The following is a 16,725-nucleotide window of genomic DNA, read 5'->3' as shown; positions in this document are numbered from 1 at the left end:
CTCCCCTGCTCCTCCAGACCCATTCTCCGCCCTCCCTCTCTCTGCCCTGTGCCCTGCTGTGGGCTCTATACAGACTTCATTGACTCCCTTGCACTTGAGCTTCCAGTTGGGTTTGCCCAGAAGTCAGTAATCAGGGGGAGAAACCAGAGTACTTGCCCCACCATGAGCACCTCCATCTCAGAGCTCCAAGTGGTCACAGCAGCCCCTCTCTTCACACTACAGCTCATTTTCCTGCACGTTCTGAGGCCTAGGGATGGTAATGGATTTTCAAGGTTAATAGTCCTTTATTGATTCTCTTCACCCCTGTTTACATTTAGGTCAACAGTACATTTACCTGTTTCCTGCTAGGATATAGTAGATTGCCGGCAACTATAGAGAAGAATGGTTGCTATAGAGATGGTCCTTCACTGCGAGTCAGGAGACTAGGGGTCTCATAGTGCTGAATCACCTTTGGTTAATGACTTTGTTCCTCTAGTCCTCAGTTTCTCTGTCTGTGAAATGAGTGGGTCGGACCTTTCCTAGATGAATTTTTCAAAGGAAGACCCTAAGGGTGGAAAGCCAGAGAAAGCTAAATTCTGCAGTGCCATCTACATACTCTGCTGCCAGCTCCCCGGGACATGGCTGGAGGAAAAGACAGAGAGAAGCCTTCAAATTGTAGGCGGTAGGTACCTCTGTTGTTCTCACTATCTAACAATGTGACGAGGCTGGTTTGTAAATTGACCAGACAGTGGGAACTACAGCAACTAACTTGCTCTACTCACCTGTCAGCTAATGAGCTTCCTTGTCTTGCCTTCTGCAACTAGAGCCAAGTAGAACCCATGATCTTCTGCCAACTGTCAGTAGAACCCATGATCTGATAACACCATGGTATGTATTATCTCTACCCAACTCCGCTTACACTACCCAACTCTGCCGTTCTCACTTCCTCTGGCCAGTCCCATGCCAGTGCCTTTGCTTGAGAGGTCTCTATCAGCTGGAGAACCCTCTGTTCACCTCTCCTAAACTCCTAACCTTAATCTTTTCCAGTCTGTAAGGGTTGGCCCAATAACACCTCCTGCAGGAGACCTCACTTCCCAATCCGTTCCAGCCTATCTGACCCCTCCCTCCTCCAAGGAACTGTGCCAGGCAGGTGGGTGCTAACTTGTTTCTGACCATTTAGCTGTCTCAGCATTGTCTTCTATATTCTTTGAGAATTCAGGCTTTGATTCTGCATTGTGCATTTTGTATTGTGCTAGGTGCATGATAAATATTTGATAAACTCTTTTTAGTTTATGTTTCAGGGCAATGTCTTCTTCATGTAGCACCTTGGCCTTCTCCTGATAACTGAAGTTTAGCCTATTAAGCATCAAGCAAGTACAGCAAGACTTTTTAATAAACATCTTTCTAAAATGCATTTGTCATTTACAGAAATTTTCAATTCCCACCAGCCATACACAGCCACATAGTTTCAAAATTCCTCAGGGATATCAGTCTAAAGAGGCACTAGCATACTCAACTGTATTCAGTTCTTTATGTGGATTTAGGTTGGTTTGTCTCCTTGTTATCATGCAACGTCCCCTGTGATTTTGTGCAGGACTCATGTATCCACTCCTTACAAATGCCTTCTTTAGCCACTCTCTTTCAGCATACTGTGTTTCTTTCATGAACGTCCAGGACACCAGATCACTAAGAGTCCCCAGGAAACATTCCCTGCACACTACTGGATGAGACACTCCGTGTTAGAAATTGGCATAAATAAAGTGTGGCACTGACCTCAATAAGTTTAAGCTCTTGACTAGCATAACTGTAATACAGGATGGTAAAAACTAATGAAAGTAAATAATAGGGTGAGAACATAGAAGATGTTGGAACAACCAACTCTGCAGCCAGTAGGAGGGTGGACTAGCATCTCAGGCGCAGTGGAAATTTGAGATAGGTTTCAAAGAACATATAGGAATTCACCAAGAAGAACAGACAGGGAAGATAATTTCCAGCAGAGGAAACAGCATGCTTGAGTAATTAATGGAAAACAAGAATCTAGACTCTATAAGAGTGCTTTGAAAGAGGGCACAGGGGGCAATGCACAAAAACTCTAATGTCGAGACTTTCTGACAGCATGTGGGTATCTTGGGGCCTCTTTTGATGGGTTCAAGATCAAAAGGTCCTAAGTGAGTCAGATTGCTTGGAAATGGGCCTGTGGATAAATGGGGTCTAATTGTGGCTACTTGAAAAGGTCTTGGCCACCACTGCGGTAGACAATGAGTTTCCTAACGGATTTCACATACAACGGTACTTTTAAAATCAATTAGTATTAGCCAGTTGCAAGAAGAAAGTAGCTTGGGAGAATATTTTATGTTATTCTAGGATGTCAAAGTCAGAAATTCTTCTAGAACTGGTCTGTATTATCTCCTTTATGAGTATTTGATGACTGATTGAAGGTGCAGATAAGGTAAGGGAGTTGCCTCAAACTGTGCAGCCGGTGGTAGAGCAGGGACTAGCATTCTAGGTCTCCTGATACTTCATCCTTTGTGTTAATTCTTGGTCCTTTTACACCATTAACCGTAGTCACTATTTAATTTTTAAAATGTTTGTTGAGTTTATAGAGTTAGGGGTCCCTGGATATGAACAGACCCAGCCCCTACCTGCAAGCTGCTCCCAGTGGAGTGGTAATGGAGTGTGCTGGGCCGCAGCCCCCCCTGTCTCCTGAGCCACAGCCCCCCTGCCTCCTGGGCCTCAGGTCCCCTGCCTCCTGGGCCTCAGGTCCCCTGCCTCCTGGGCCTCAGGTCCCCTGCCTCCTGGGCCGCAGCCCCCTGCCTCCTGGGCCGCAGCCCCCTGCCTCCTGGGCCGCAGCCCCCTGCCTCCTGGGCAGGGCTCTTCCTGGCTTTCTAAGTGTCAGAACCATCTGCACTAAAGGGTCACCCTCCTCTGCCTCTTTTAGTTACTTCTGCCTGCATTTCTTCAAATGCTTCTGGTATTTTCATATATCAGGACCCCCTTTCTTAGGCTAATCTTCTCTCCTCCTTCATTAGGGCGGGTGAGCTTTCTCTCCTTGGTGTTTCATCTGCATTAACTCCCATTTAGTTTTCCACCTCTGGACCTACGAAGTGATTTATAGTAGTTTTCTTTATTTTACATTTGTCTCCAATGGACTTGGGTATTGGAGAACTAAAGGGCAAGCATTGGGTCTCCTTAAGCCCTAATTTCCCCATGGCGTGAACAGTTACCAACCCAGGATGGGGGCTCAGTCAACAGTATGAGTTGAACGAGGAAACTGACTAAGAAACCTGAGACTAGGGAGCACTAAGCATACCACCTTGTCTCTGGGGGACGCAGGCTCTGAATGGAGTTCCCCAAAGGGTGGTGTGGGGTTGTGTCATTTGCACTCTCAATTAACTCACCCCATAAGAGCAGCAGTCAGTACTTTCAAAGGTCTTATTTAATTTCTCCTTCAGAAATACTTATTTAAACTCACAAAGTCCCTGTCTTCCTGGAATTTACATTCAATGGGCTGAGACAAAGATAAATTACTATTTAGATATCTGATATAATGTCAGGATAATGGTAAATGCTATGAAGAAAAATAAATAAGGAAAAGTAGATGGAGAAGGACAGGGAGCACTATTTTCAATGAAATAAGCTGAGAAGGCCTCTTGAAGGAGGTGACATTTGGACAGAGCCTGAACAAAGTGAGGGAGTGGGTCATGTGGCTATGAGGGAGAAGGGCATTCCTGGGGGACGGAGGGAATGTGCAAAGAACCTGGGGTGGGAGCCTGCATGGTGTGCTTCAAGAATAGCAAGAATGCCAGTGTAGCTGGATCAGAATGAGCAAGGAGGATAGTTGGGCAGGAGGTCAGAGAGGGGCCTGGGACTGTGTCATGAAGAACTGAGACAACAATAGGAGAGTAAAGTATAGAGGGAAAAAAAAGGCTTATTCAGGAACCTTAGATTCCAATATTTTCCCTGCCACTGACTTTCTGAATGGCTCTGGGCCTGGAATTTCCCCTCCAGGGCCTCAATCTTCCCAAGTGTAGAGATGTTGAAGGCCGTGCAGAGGTGACTCTAAGGGCCCCCAGTCTGTGCTGTGTAGACCTGGCACATGGTGATCTTCAGGGACGGGAATGGAGCGCAGCGGGGAGCACTGACAGGGACACCAGCTTTTGGTGCACATTTGGGCCAGGAACTACGGCACGGGCCGTCCAGCTTCCTGAACTTTCCAGCCGCCCCTTTACCAGCAGTCAGGGAGGCGACTGGAGTTCTAGGTATTTCAAGACACTCAAATTCCTTGTGGCCACAGACCTTCTTTAACTGTTTAAGGGGACTTGCCATGAATCTCATCCATAAATGAAAGCCACAGAATGATGTGGGACACTGGCAAACGCAGCTCATCTTGATGGGAATTTATTGCTCATTCCCTTTTATAAAGCTGAGAAATTGCCTCTTTTGCAAGTTGTGTTTCATCTGTGAAGACTTCCATCTAATGATCAACTGTCACTCTGTCTTTGTAAGGCAGGTAATGGAATTATTTTTATAGCTTTCACCTAACAGGTTTGCTTTTTTTGTAAAGACTTGCTGGAGGAATGCAAGCATCTCTAGATAGGGAAGTGACAAATGTCTCTCACATTAAAACGAGCTCTCTCTTAACTGTCCTGTTAAACACACTAAATATCAAACCCTTTTCCTATGACAGTGGTTTAGATTTGCGCTGTCTGTCAGAGAGAACACATCCAGTGAATGCAACTGGGAGGTACACAGAGGCCAATTGGAATTACATTTAAAGGTCTTTGTAGCAGTGCTGTCTAATGATATAAATGCTACGTGTGGAGGTTACAAGCTTCCTGTTACTGGAAATAATCAAGAAAAGCCCATTAGGCATGATATGACACCAGAGAAAGTACATGTACTTTCTGGATAGCTCAGCAAACGATCTTCAAAAAGCCCTTCCCACCCAAAACCTTCTCCCCATTAGCACAATCTTCCCTTCATCTGAATTTTCTATTATATGAAGGCAGATCAGAAGACTGTCAATGCCATTTTAATTGCCATTTGCCTTTGCCAACAAGATAGGGCCCAGCAAGTTCTGACTACTACTGTATGCAGCCCAAAACAAAATGGGTTAGAAGCTGTGTGCACTTGTTTAGAGGATCTGGTCCCCATGGGGAAAGGGGAGAGTGTGGTGTGTGTACGTGCACACATGAATGCTTGTACATGAGTGTGTGTGTCCATCTGTCCTTACCTGTGCTGAGTTCCTTGTCTTGTTTTCATTTATTGAAATCACAAGTTAAAATTGGTTTCAGTAGTTTATGCTCAGAGATGCTTTTGGTACTACATTTTAGATCTTATCCAAATTTAATATTTCTTTGGGATTTAATAGCATAGCCCATATTTTAAAATTTGCTTTCATAATGATAAGTGATAAGAGGCCTCTGAGAAAATACTAAAAATCCCTATGTACTCCCTTCAATATTTTACCATATTTTAAAAATAGATGAAGCCTTGTGGTTCATAATGGAGAACTGAACATCCGTATTCACTTCCTTTTCCTTCCCAATTTCCATTGAAACAACAACAAACATCAGGTTACATTATCCTAGCAATGTAGAGAGAACAGAAATGGGCCACCAGTATACCAAGAAATTTAAAAAATTTCTGGAAGATGGAAAGCAGATTAAAATTAAACTAATAGCTAACCCAGAGTATAAAAAGCAGAAGCCCAGAGTAGAGGAAGAGAAGGATGAGGCAGAAGTGTGAGCTGTTTTAATCACTGAGGCCCTAAACAGATTATCAAACTTGAAGTCTATAGGTAGCCAAAAATTTCAGAATAGCATCTATGCTATTTAATAGCAGGGCTCTATGGAATATCTGAGCTGCTCAACCTTCGCTCCCTACACAGAGCGACCTGAGGTTCCTTGCCTCCAGGGAGAGAATACTCCCTTCTACAGAAATCGAACAATTCTCAGAGGACATCATGATGGTCAAGTCTAAGAGCAGGACCCAGGGTGAAAGGTTTCCTTCTTTGGCAGCGTGGCAGGGATAGAGATGCTGTCAGCTCACCAAATCCTGTCGGAGTCTTGCCAGCTTGGCAGACACATGCACTCACCCATAGTTCAGGAGAAAAGTTTGCTAGGGAAGAAGATCAACATAATTTTGGAAGAAACCCATGACAGCTATGTATACCCATCTAGTAATTCTTCATTCAAAAATTTGAATGGCTGACTAAGATTTGCCCTGCATTTGAGGGTGTATAACAAGATAAGAAACTCACCTCATCAAAGAAATAGATATATTCTGAGGAACAAAAGAGGATGCAAAAGTACAATTATTATCAATGAAGAAACTTTAGATAATATTGAAGTTATTTCTTAAAAGGTCTAAAAGAGAAACACTTGGAGAAAAGGAAAAAGCCATTTGAAAATCATGGAGATCTCCCAGAATGCCAAACAAAACTCCAAAACAGGGAAATGAAAGAGAAAAATTAAAAGACAAGGAAGACCAATTCAGGATATCCACAATCCAAAAATAATAAACATGAAATAATGGGAGGAATAGACGTTTTAGAAAAAAATAACTCAAAGAGCATAATGGAAAAATTATCAAATAAATAATGGAATAAAATATTCCAGAGCTGAAGCTTACCAGTCTGCAAGTTGAAAGGTCTACAAAAGGTTCAGAAGCAGGAATGAATGGAACATGATTCACATTTCTGCACATACAACCTCAGGCAAGTGCAGCACGTAGTGAATGAAAATGCAAACTTAGGTGCAGGAAAGAAGGGAGAGAGAAAGTTAAACCAAAACCTGAGAAAACAAACAATAAAAACAGCAAAATGAGAATCAGATTTCCCCAGACTTTTCATTAGCAACATTAGATGTTAGAAGAAAATGGAGAAGTCCTTTAAAATTAAAGAATAAGGGTGGGCCACGGTGGCTCAGCAGGCAAGGATGCTTGCCTGCCATGCCAGAGGACCCAGGTTCAATTCCCGGTGCCTGCCCATGTTAAAAATAAATAAATAAATAAAATTAAATTAAAGAATAAGACATTTTCATTTACACAAGAACTCAGAAAGTTGCTTTTCATCATATCTGGAGGTAAAATGCTTGAGGGTACATTGCAACAAAACAAAGATGGTATTAACAACCAGTACACACACACACACACACACACACACACACACATACACACACACCTTAAAAGGAAAGCATGAGATTCAAAACAGTGAAACTACTTACTCCAGGAGTAAAAAACAAAACAAAAACAGACCATAAAGCAAAAGGTTGGGAAAGCAATCAGTTCAAGGGAGGCCATTATACAATTAATATGATATATTAAACATAAGAATATTATTAGAGATACAGTAAAGAAAATCCTTTTCTTTTGAAATCAAGAAAAAAAGCAATTGGAATTACCAGGAGAAACATAAAACTACTACAAATTTGCATTTAAGAATAAAAAACAAAGTAAATTAAAATGTGGAATAATTGGGAATATTTATTAATAAATAAATTAATAATTATCAATTTAGAAATAAATAAATAGTAAAGCAGAAGAATAAAGAATCACTCTGTGTTGTTTGGCTCGTTCTCTTAACTATAAAGTTTTATAGGAGGCCAATGACAAAGGAGGTCATTTTCTTTCTTTATTGGCACAAATACACTACTTGGCTTAACAGTGAATAATATTAATATAATCAAAAGCAAAAATCTATATACTGCTTTCCATGTCAAACTATAGAGCAAAAAATTAAAACCATAATTATAGTAACAGAAGAGACTATAATTACGCTGTAAACCTTGGCGATGTAAAAGTAATTGTGGACCTGCCCTATTTGCCGGTGGGATGAAGTGAAAGGATGGGGATAAGGGAGGCAATTTTCCTGCCCTGCCCTAAAAGGGAAGAGACTCACATTAGCTGATGATAAAAAATAGAAGGTAAAGTATATGATATAAAGTGGATGAAAAAAGAAAACGAGCTAGTGCTTAGAAAGGCAGTGCTAACCACCAGATAACAGAAATAAGGAAATGTTGAAAACGGTTTCACCAGGAGAGATTTGGGGGAGGAGTTGCCTTTTCCTTCCATACACTTACTGGACTTTTGAAAATATTTTACGGTGTGTGGCTTAGTTTGCAGTGATAATAATAACCTAAAATAAATGATGTGGCTCTCTCTTTAAGGAAAGAGGGAAATAACCTTTATTGACCTCCAAATACATCGGCATTGCAACATACATCATATAACTTAATCTTTATAAAATGGGTGTGATGGGGTTATTACCTTCTCTGAGCCTCATTTCCTCACTGGCAAAATAGAGATGATAGGTGGTTGACCAAGGAACTGATGAGTTCAAAACCCAGGAGTAGACCCAGCCGTGCCGGGGACTCTGGTCTGAGCGTGTCAGCTCCCTGCTCAGCGAGGCATTTGGTCCAGACCAAGATGTTGGGACTCAAGAGACTTGGGCTGCAATCCTGTCTCTACTACCAGCTTGAAATATGGCATATTTCTCCTCAAGTTTCTTCAGTTTTTTTTTAAGGAATGGACTTGGACAGACAAATATCCAGGATTTTCTATTTTAAGTACAGGCTGTGTTTCACACACATGCAGAAAAGTACTACTTTAGAATTAGACATATTAGCTTTGTAACTGTAAACTACTAGTTACCTTCTCTGAGCCTGATCTTCATCTGTAAAGTGAAGGCAGTAAGTACACACTCACTTCCCCATCTTTTTAGCTTGCTTCTTCTGTGTGGCCAGATGGGGCCGTTGTCTCGCTTGGCATATGTTAGCCAATAATCTGCAGCTGTGTAGGTCCCGACATCTACAAGCAGGTGGGAGGCTGCCAGCACAGGTTCTAATTCAAGAGTAGGGAATCCTCTCTGGATAGCGGGATTTTGATGTGAACTGTATATTTAATTTGCCCCAGTAAGAAAAATGGTGCTATGACTCCCAGGAGTGTAAACCTCCCTGGCAATGTGGGATAGAAATCCCGGGATGAGCCAGGACCTGGCTCAAGGGATTGAGAAAGCCTTCTTGACCAAAAGGGGGAAGAGAGAAATGAGACAAAATAAAGTGTCAGTGGCTGAGAGATTTCGAAGAGTTGGGAGGTTATGCTGGAGGTTATTCTTATGCATTATACAAATATTTCCATTTTAGCTTATGGTGTATTGGAGTGACTGGAAGGAAGTGCCCGAAACTGTTGAGTTGTGTTCCAGTAGTCTTGATTCTTGAAGACAATTGCATAAAGGTATAACATTTACAATGTGACTGTGTGATTGTAAGAATCTTGTGTCTGATGCTCCTTATATCCAGGGTATGGAAAGATGAGTAAAAAATAGGGACAAAAATAAATAAATAAATAATAGGGGGGACAAAGGGTAAAGTAAATTGGGCCGATGGAAACACTAGTGGCCAACGCAAGGGAGGGGTAAGGGGTATGGTATGTATGAGTTTTTTCTTTTTATTTCTTTTGTTGGAGTGATGCAATTGTTCAAAAAATGATCATGGTGATTATGGTGATATTCGTGACATAAAAACATTCCATACATGGTGTACAATCACATTTCAAGAATATATGTTTGTATGTTAAGTTTTTACAATAAAAATATTTAACGAAAGGAAAAAAGAAGTAATTATGGTAAACAATATATTAGCAGCTTAAAAAAAATGGTGCTTCCCAGAAATGATTGATTTCATAGTTCAATGGGGTTAAAAGCAAATAATGGAATAACTGGTCTAAATTCAGGAAGGGACCAAAATGTCCCCTCTTACCGAATGAAAATCTTTAGAGATGTTATCACAGTTGTGTCCAGATCCTGGACTTGCCGAGGGTCTGGGCTGCCGGCTCTAGGATACTAACAGGGCAGCCCCCTGGGCATGCGGTCTCCCGTCTGATGGTGTTGCCTCAGAAAATTAGAATTTGATCTTGTGTGCAAATGTATCAAATCTACAGCTCCTAGGAAAGACTTTTCTTCTCTATTCTGTAAGGTTCAAGATCTCTGAGAGAGAGAGAGAAAGAGAAACTTTTCATAGGTTAAAGCTTCTGACTCCAACCACTTAAACAAAGACAGCAAGAGAACAGCTGGTCCCTCTCCAAACTTCTCAATGAGCGTGAAGTGGACAGGCTCTGGGATTTATAACAGTATCGAGGAAACCATCTCATCCCTGATCTCAGATTTCTAGGTTGGAGTTAGAAGTCCCAAATCTGTGGCTAACAAGACTAGATATCCCAAAAGACATTTAAACACTTAATGGTGACTTTTCTCTTACATTATGCAGTGGGGTTTTGCCACAGTAAAGAAGAGGTTTATGAGCATTTGAGCCCACGGGTCTCCTGAAGTGTAGATTAACATAATTGTGCTATCTGAAAGATTTGGAGTTAAGTTGTATAGAACATTTGGAACTTTAAAAATCTTCAGATGTGTAAAAGTTTCTGAGTCATGTATCCATAAGATCCAGAATTTGCAGTGAACTTTGACATATCTAATCACATTGATTCATTTTAAACTAATTCAGGTGATATGATTTTCCCAAGTCCACAAACCCTGTATGAACTGGGAAAGGCCCCAATCCCACTCACTTATTCATTTATTTATTTAAGCAACAGATATTTACTGGACACATACTCTGTCCTAGTCATGGTGTCAGGCCCTGGCAAACACGTATGGATGTGACATGGCCTTTCCAGACCCTCTGATCTAGAGGGAAACAGGCATGTCCCGATCCCTGTAAGATATAACAAGGCATGACAGAGAGATGTGTGTTGAGGATTCTGGGAACACATCAGAGAATTCCAATTCTTCTGAAGGGCTGGAAAAGGCCTCATCAAAGAGATCCTATTTCAATGGGTCATGTAGGATGAGAAGAGGAGGAAAAGAAAAGAAGTGTCCCAGGTGGAAGAAGCAAATATGTTCAGCTCAAACATGTGACTCGAAAGTGTTATTAGCTAAACTAGGGACCTGCGGGCCATTACTATCTGGGTTGGAGAAGATGGGTCCTCAATTTCAGATTCTCCAGAATAAAAGTGAATCATTTAGAAATGGAGACACTGGGTGTAGACTAGCATGGATTGCCAAAAACCTCATCATCTGACAAGGAAATCAGGCAGGTCTTGTATGTCATTAGAAGAGGTCATTTCAGGGGACCTGGAAAGAACCTTTGCTCTGCCTGTTGTTCTCTGAATCTCTTTATGGGGTTAAACATTCAAAGCCATGACTCCTTAGGAATGAGAATAAAAATGTAAGTACCTTGGCGGTAGGAGCCCAGGCCTGCAAAATGACGCATTAAAAGGTGAGTTAGTGTAGAGAGCCGCTTTCCGGGTTTGGCCTAGTGGACACGCTGCAGCCTGCTCTAGAGTTCCCCCCGCCCATCGAGTGAGCCAAGATGGCGCTCACATCCTGCTTCCGCAAATGACGCACACGCCCACCAACCCTATCTTCCAATCACCTCTGTATACGTGGCACTAACCTATTGGGTTTGGGCACAGTATATAAGAGGTTACCCGGACGGGGTGGGTGGAGACGACCCACAGGGAGCCGTGCCTGACGGCCGCATAGAGGTTGTTCCCCCGCGGGATATTTCGCCCGCGCGGAACCTGTAACAGAGAATGCAAGCTTAACTCCAGTAAAGGTCTGTGCTTACAACTGCTACGTGTCTTGGATCTGTGTTTCTCACCAGCGCGGATTTGTCTGCGCCTCTCTGTCTCTCCTCATTGTCTCACCCGCCGGCCGGGGGCTTGACGCTGAGCGAGAAGTCGCGGACAAGTTAGTTAACATACACAGCATTTCATTACTGAACATTTGAAACAGGAGAATTCTGAAATGCTTTGTTTTCCTTCCTTTCAATGTTTTATCCAGATTTTCAAAGAAAAAATAATGTATCGAGACCATAATCTGCTCCCTTAGCGTATTGAAGGGAAGGAATTTTGCTGTTTTGGCGTATGATCAACAGCTGCGGGCCTGGTTGGGAGGCTTTGTACAGTGACAAGGGCAGGAGCGCTGGTGTAAGTCCTGGCAGGCCCACTCATTAACCGCATGAGCTTGGACAAGTTACATGACTCCTATGCATGTCAGATATCACAATAATGTTTACCCCTTAGAGGCTTTGAGGATCCTTCTTATGAGCTCATTCCTCTAAAGCCTGGTAACTGCTTATTACTCAGTAAATTCTATCTAACATTGTTTTAAAATAATTGATATCGTTATTATACTTGATGTATTTCTACACTTCGTGCCTTATGGGGGTCCTGGAGATAGAAGAGTCAGACATGGTGCTTGCCTCAAGAAGCTTATAATCAGAATAGGTATATTTATGGCTAGGCTCTCATACTTAAAAAAAAGTAGTATTGAGAAAGGAAATATGGACCCAAATACTGTCATTCTGTCTTGAATATACCATCTTCCTTCCTCCATACTTAGCTTACCTGAATTTTACTCATTCTTCGGGACCCAGTTCACTTGCTAGATGCACTTATCAGGGTCCAATCAGAAGAGAAACCACACAGTAATTTGAACAGGGAAATCTTCATTTAAGGAATGTTTAAGGAGGCATTAATTAGTAAAAAGTAAAGAGAACCCTAAGAATGCAGAGAACGGAGACAAGGAGCAGCCACTTTTGGGGGCTGAGACCGAGGAAGCACTGCCCCAGGCTGAGACCCAAACCTAGCAGGAGAGCACGGCCATGGTCATTGGAGGACAGGGAAGTCACCACAGTGCTGCTTCGGCAAGAGCTACTGGAAATCCACCCTCTAGAGTGGCAGGGAAAGCCATTATGGTGAGATGTCACTTCATTATAAAACCACCCAAGGCTGCATGTGCCAGGGGATGCCAGCCACTGGGTGCTGCTGGCCTCCATGCACTGCTGGAGCTAGTCTTTGGAGAACCTGTGAAAGCTGCCCAGATGGCAATGTCAAGCTCTGGAATACCACATACTGGTATTCCAGAAACAGTCTGGGCTGTGAGGGAGCCTAGCACTTGGAGAGGCTGCAGGAGGACAGATGCTGGAGAAGAGAGCAAGCGCAATGGAACCAGGAAGCAGAAGACTTTCCTCCTGCAAAGTTTCTCCTGTGCCTTCTAATGACAAAGCTTAACATTCAACTCTTTTGCCAGCTGACAAAGAAGAAAATATTTAAAGGGCTCAGCTCCATTGTCACAGAGCAGGCAAAGAGGGAATTTAGAGTTAAGGACAATAAATTGATAACCAGCAAAAGCCTATACTTTGACTTCTCAGCTTCCATATGCAATTCTTTACATTAAGCTGATGTCTGTTTGACTGTAACTTCCACCAGAGTGATCTTGGAGCTTACCTCTTGGACCACTTAGACCCTTTGTCTTCTCCTCAGTTATTGTTGAGCACATCGCTGAGTAGGATTGCAGAGCATGTTCCTTGGCCAGGACACTTCTGTGGCCCTAAAGCATGATATCATTGGTCACTTCAAATCACATTGGTGACTTTTAATCAGGTTGCTGTCAATGAAAACTACCAGAAAGTTGTTTTTAATCCATGCTGCATGCTTTGGTGGCAATCATTTAGTTTGAGCATTCCTTTATTCAATCAATTAATATTCATTCAATTTTATTCTGTGCTAGGCAAGTAAGGTCACTTCCACTCAGTTAGTGGAGCTGTTGCATGCTGGGTTCTTTGGCCCTTGCCAACCCCTCCTGGGCTTCCTCTCAGTGCTGAAGACCTACCATCCTTCTATTCTTTGTAATAAATTACAGCTTTACCATGATAGGAAGTGGAGATTTTTCTTTCTCTTCCACCAACCTAAGTCTTGAATCCCCTCCGAGTAATCATGAGATACTGTTGTTTCAATTTGATTGGATCTAAATCCAATGAGATTTAAAGTCACACCTGGGAAAAAGTGTAAGAGAGGTTGAAGTAAATTATCTATGCCTGGGCCAATGCTTTTTCTGTTACTAAAAACGTATTGCAGAGATTTCTGTGCCTAAGCCCTTTCTCACCCGGAATACAAAATCAGCCGAAGTCCCAAGAATAGGATTTCTTATGCTGTAGAAAATACATGTTCATGCCCCTCTCATGTTGAAGCAGGATTTCAGGAGAGACAGGCAGCATCCAGGTTCAGGAAAGAGGAGAGGTGGTTCCAGGAAGCAGGCAGAGTGGGAGGGCAGACTGGGTGTTGGCCAGTCAAGGGGAAGAGACAATGCTCACCCCCCCAAAAAAGGTGGAGGGAGACATAAAGTCTAACACTCAGAGAATAGTTTAAGGTAACCTTATCCTTGTTATTTCTCTAACATTGCCTAAATTGGGAGCTGTGAATGTGTGTAGGTGCTTGCTTCAATAGCAAAATTCCAACACTCTGCTCGATTTTGTATTTTGTTTTACGTGGGGTGATTTTTTTCAAATTCATATTGTTTATTTTGGGAAGACAGGTACCTCTCTCTTTTTCTGAAAAGCAGCAACAGTACAAATAGCAGGACAGGTTTTCCAGGTTCACCTGGTTAATTCCCAGGGAGTCTGCATTTGCTTCCTGGAGTCTGAGGTCCCAGAGAAAGCTGTAGAATCCCTGGCCACACAGGTGTGAGGCTGCCTCCCAAGTCTGACATTTCCACAGAGTCTACAAATGTTCAGTTATTCCCAGTTTCCTGCCCATCTCTCTGAGATAGCAGTGAACGTTTGTGGTAATTAAAACAGTGCGAAATGTGCGCTGTCAGGAAACACAGCTATTTTTTACTCTGCCAGCCATTGGCCTATTTATAGCAATATTCTTCACCATTTATTTGCTGGGCAATGACATCAAGAAAAAGATATTGAGCAAGGAAGCCAATTTACTCCACAAAAACATACATTATTTTTTATCACCAACAGAGACTGAAAAATAATCAATTAGAATGCTTCACTTGGGAATGACTAATTGAATTTTTTAATATATGGTATTGGAGAAGTCACCCTGGGAGCTTAAGTATTAATTCCATGTAACAGGCCAGACCTATTTAATAAAATATGCAAATTGATACCAATTTGCAGATCAGAATCACATTCATCAATGGACTCAGGTTATAAATCGAAAGCTTTCATTATGAATCTACTGTCCTTGAATTTGATGGTATTCCATAGAAACTGTTACATGCCCAAAGGAAGTACAGTTGTCACGAGACACATTCATTTCCACTTCCTAAGTATGCTATCAAAAGAATATGCCCCAAACAGAGAATGCCCATGATCAACACAGACTAAGGTGTATAGTTGCACAAGCACACATGCAAGTGTGCTTACAAACACACACTACTCAACTTCTGCGGTTCTATAAACCTTAGGGTGATAATGACTAATGGGCTCAAGTAATGGTTTCACCAACAAGCCATCCCAGAACACAGAATTATTTTCCACTGCTTATTTTATTTATTCCTTCATTCCAATTACCATGTGTTACATGCCTAAGTTGAGTTAAGGCTCTGAGGATATATAGATGTAGAAAGGATGGTTCATGTCCTCAAGGAGCTCTCTCTTCAGTGGGGAAGACAGGTTTTGAGGCTGATCATTACAACCAAAGGCGATAAATACTCTAATAGGAATATACATATATAAGTTGCTTTGGAATCAGAGAAGGCACTTCCCTGGCATTATGCATATCTGGAAGTTGAATCAGATAAGTGTAAGAGTATGGATGAAAGGTTTTCCAGGCAGAAGCAAACAAAATTCAAAGGACTGAGGTTTGAAGGAGCCTTGCATATTTGGAGACGATACTATAAGTAGAGTACGGAATCTGCAAGGAAACGTGGCGGGGCCTGAAAGACCTGGGTGCTTGCATGTTAGGAGCCTTGAACTTCCTCCTGGGAACATGAGGAGCCACTGAAATGTTTTAACCAAGCAGCAACCTATTGATATTTGTGCTTTAGGAAGGTCATTCCAGTACTAGTGTGGACTATGGGTGGAGCAGTAGTGACGGGGCAAAGATTGGGGCAGAAGTGGGGGACTAGAGAAGGAAAACCACCTAGGAGAATTTTGTAAAAGTATAAACAGGAAGAACTGGACTTTCAGGGAAGACGGCAGAGTAGGGAGCACCAGGAGTCGGTCCTCCCACAAAAACAGCTAGTGAACAGGCAGGAACTTCTGAAACAACTATTTTGAAATCCAAAGGCCAGAAGAAGACTGTATGGCATCCAGGGAAGAATGGAGGATAAGGCTGATCAATTATGGTAAAGAACTGTAAATTACTCTTTCCATGCAGTGCCCATTCCCCACTCTTGGGACAAGCTGCCACAGGGTCCAGCCTGTTGCTAGCTACACAGAAAAGGACATAAAAATCCTTTTTCCCAAAAACAAGGGTGTGTACAGCCAATTACTGATCAAGAGTTGTGATTAGTGAATTCAAATTGCTGAGTCCCAGCTCTGAAGGCAGTTACTGCTTCCACCCACCCCAGACAAAGCTGGTGGCAGTCATTGTTTCAACCCTCTGAAGACAGGGGAGAAAGCAGTGGAAATTAAAGATGCAGGGCCTCCTCATGGCTTTAAAGGGCAACATCTGCTGCAGTCTAGGACGGCTCAGGTTCTGGGAGCTGTCAGAGAAACTTATGGAGCCCATCAGGACACCCTCTTTGTGCTCTCTTCGTGGGTCCCTGGCCTTGTTTTGACTGGGAAAGACTGAATTGGGAAAGTCAGACCCAAGGTGATCCTCCCCCAGATTTGTCCTCCAGGCAAAAGCAGCCTGAAATAAGTAAAGAAGTGAAAAAATTACAGAGGTGGACAATCTGGGAGAGAGTCCTGCTTCAGATATGCAGGGAGGGAGGGCTGTCTCCTG

The 16,725-nt window shown here is 42.5% G+C and overlaps 1 long non-coding RNA gene across 2 annotated transcripts; it reads left to right on the top strand.

Moving 5' to 3' along the window:
* The first annotated feature begins 413 nt into the window (after nucleotides 1–413).
* On the top strand, nucleotides 414–1,390 carry LOC143676136 (uncharacterized). Of its 2 annotated transcripts, none has more exons than XR_013171859.1 (4): nucleotides 414–661; nucleotides 804–867; nucleotides 1,027–1,129; nucleotides 1,281–1,390. It is a non-coding gene; the product is annotated as an uncharacterized LOC143676136 (long non-coding RNA). The 2 variants fall into 2 exon arrangements; XR_013171858.1 differs by having other exon boundaries at nucleotides 1,269–1,357.
* The last annotated feature ends 15,335 nt before the right edge of the window (nucleotides 1,391–16,725 follow it).

Source organism: Tamandua tetradactyla, chromosome 3, assembly GCF_023851605.1.
Source record: "Tamandua tetradactyla isolate mTamTet1 chromosome 3, mTamTet1.pri, whole genome shotgun sequence".
NCBI lineage: Eukaryota > Metazoa > Chordata > Mammalia > Pilosa > Myrmecophagidae > Tamandua > Tamandua tetradactyla.
Note: the sequence above shows the minus strand (reverse complement) of the source record. Positions and strands in the feature narration are given on the sequence as shown.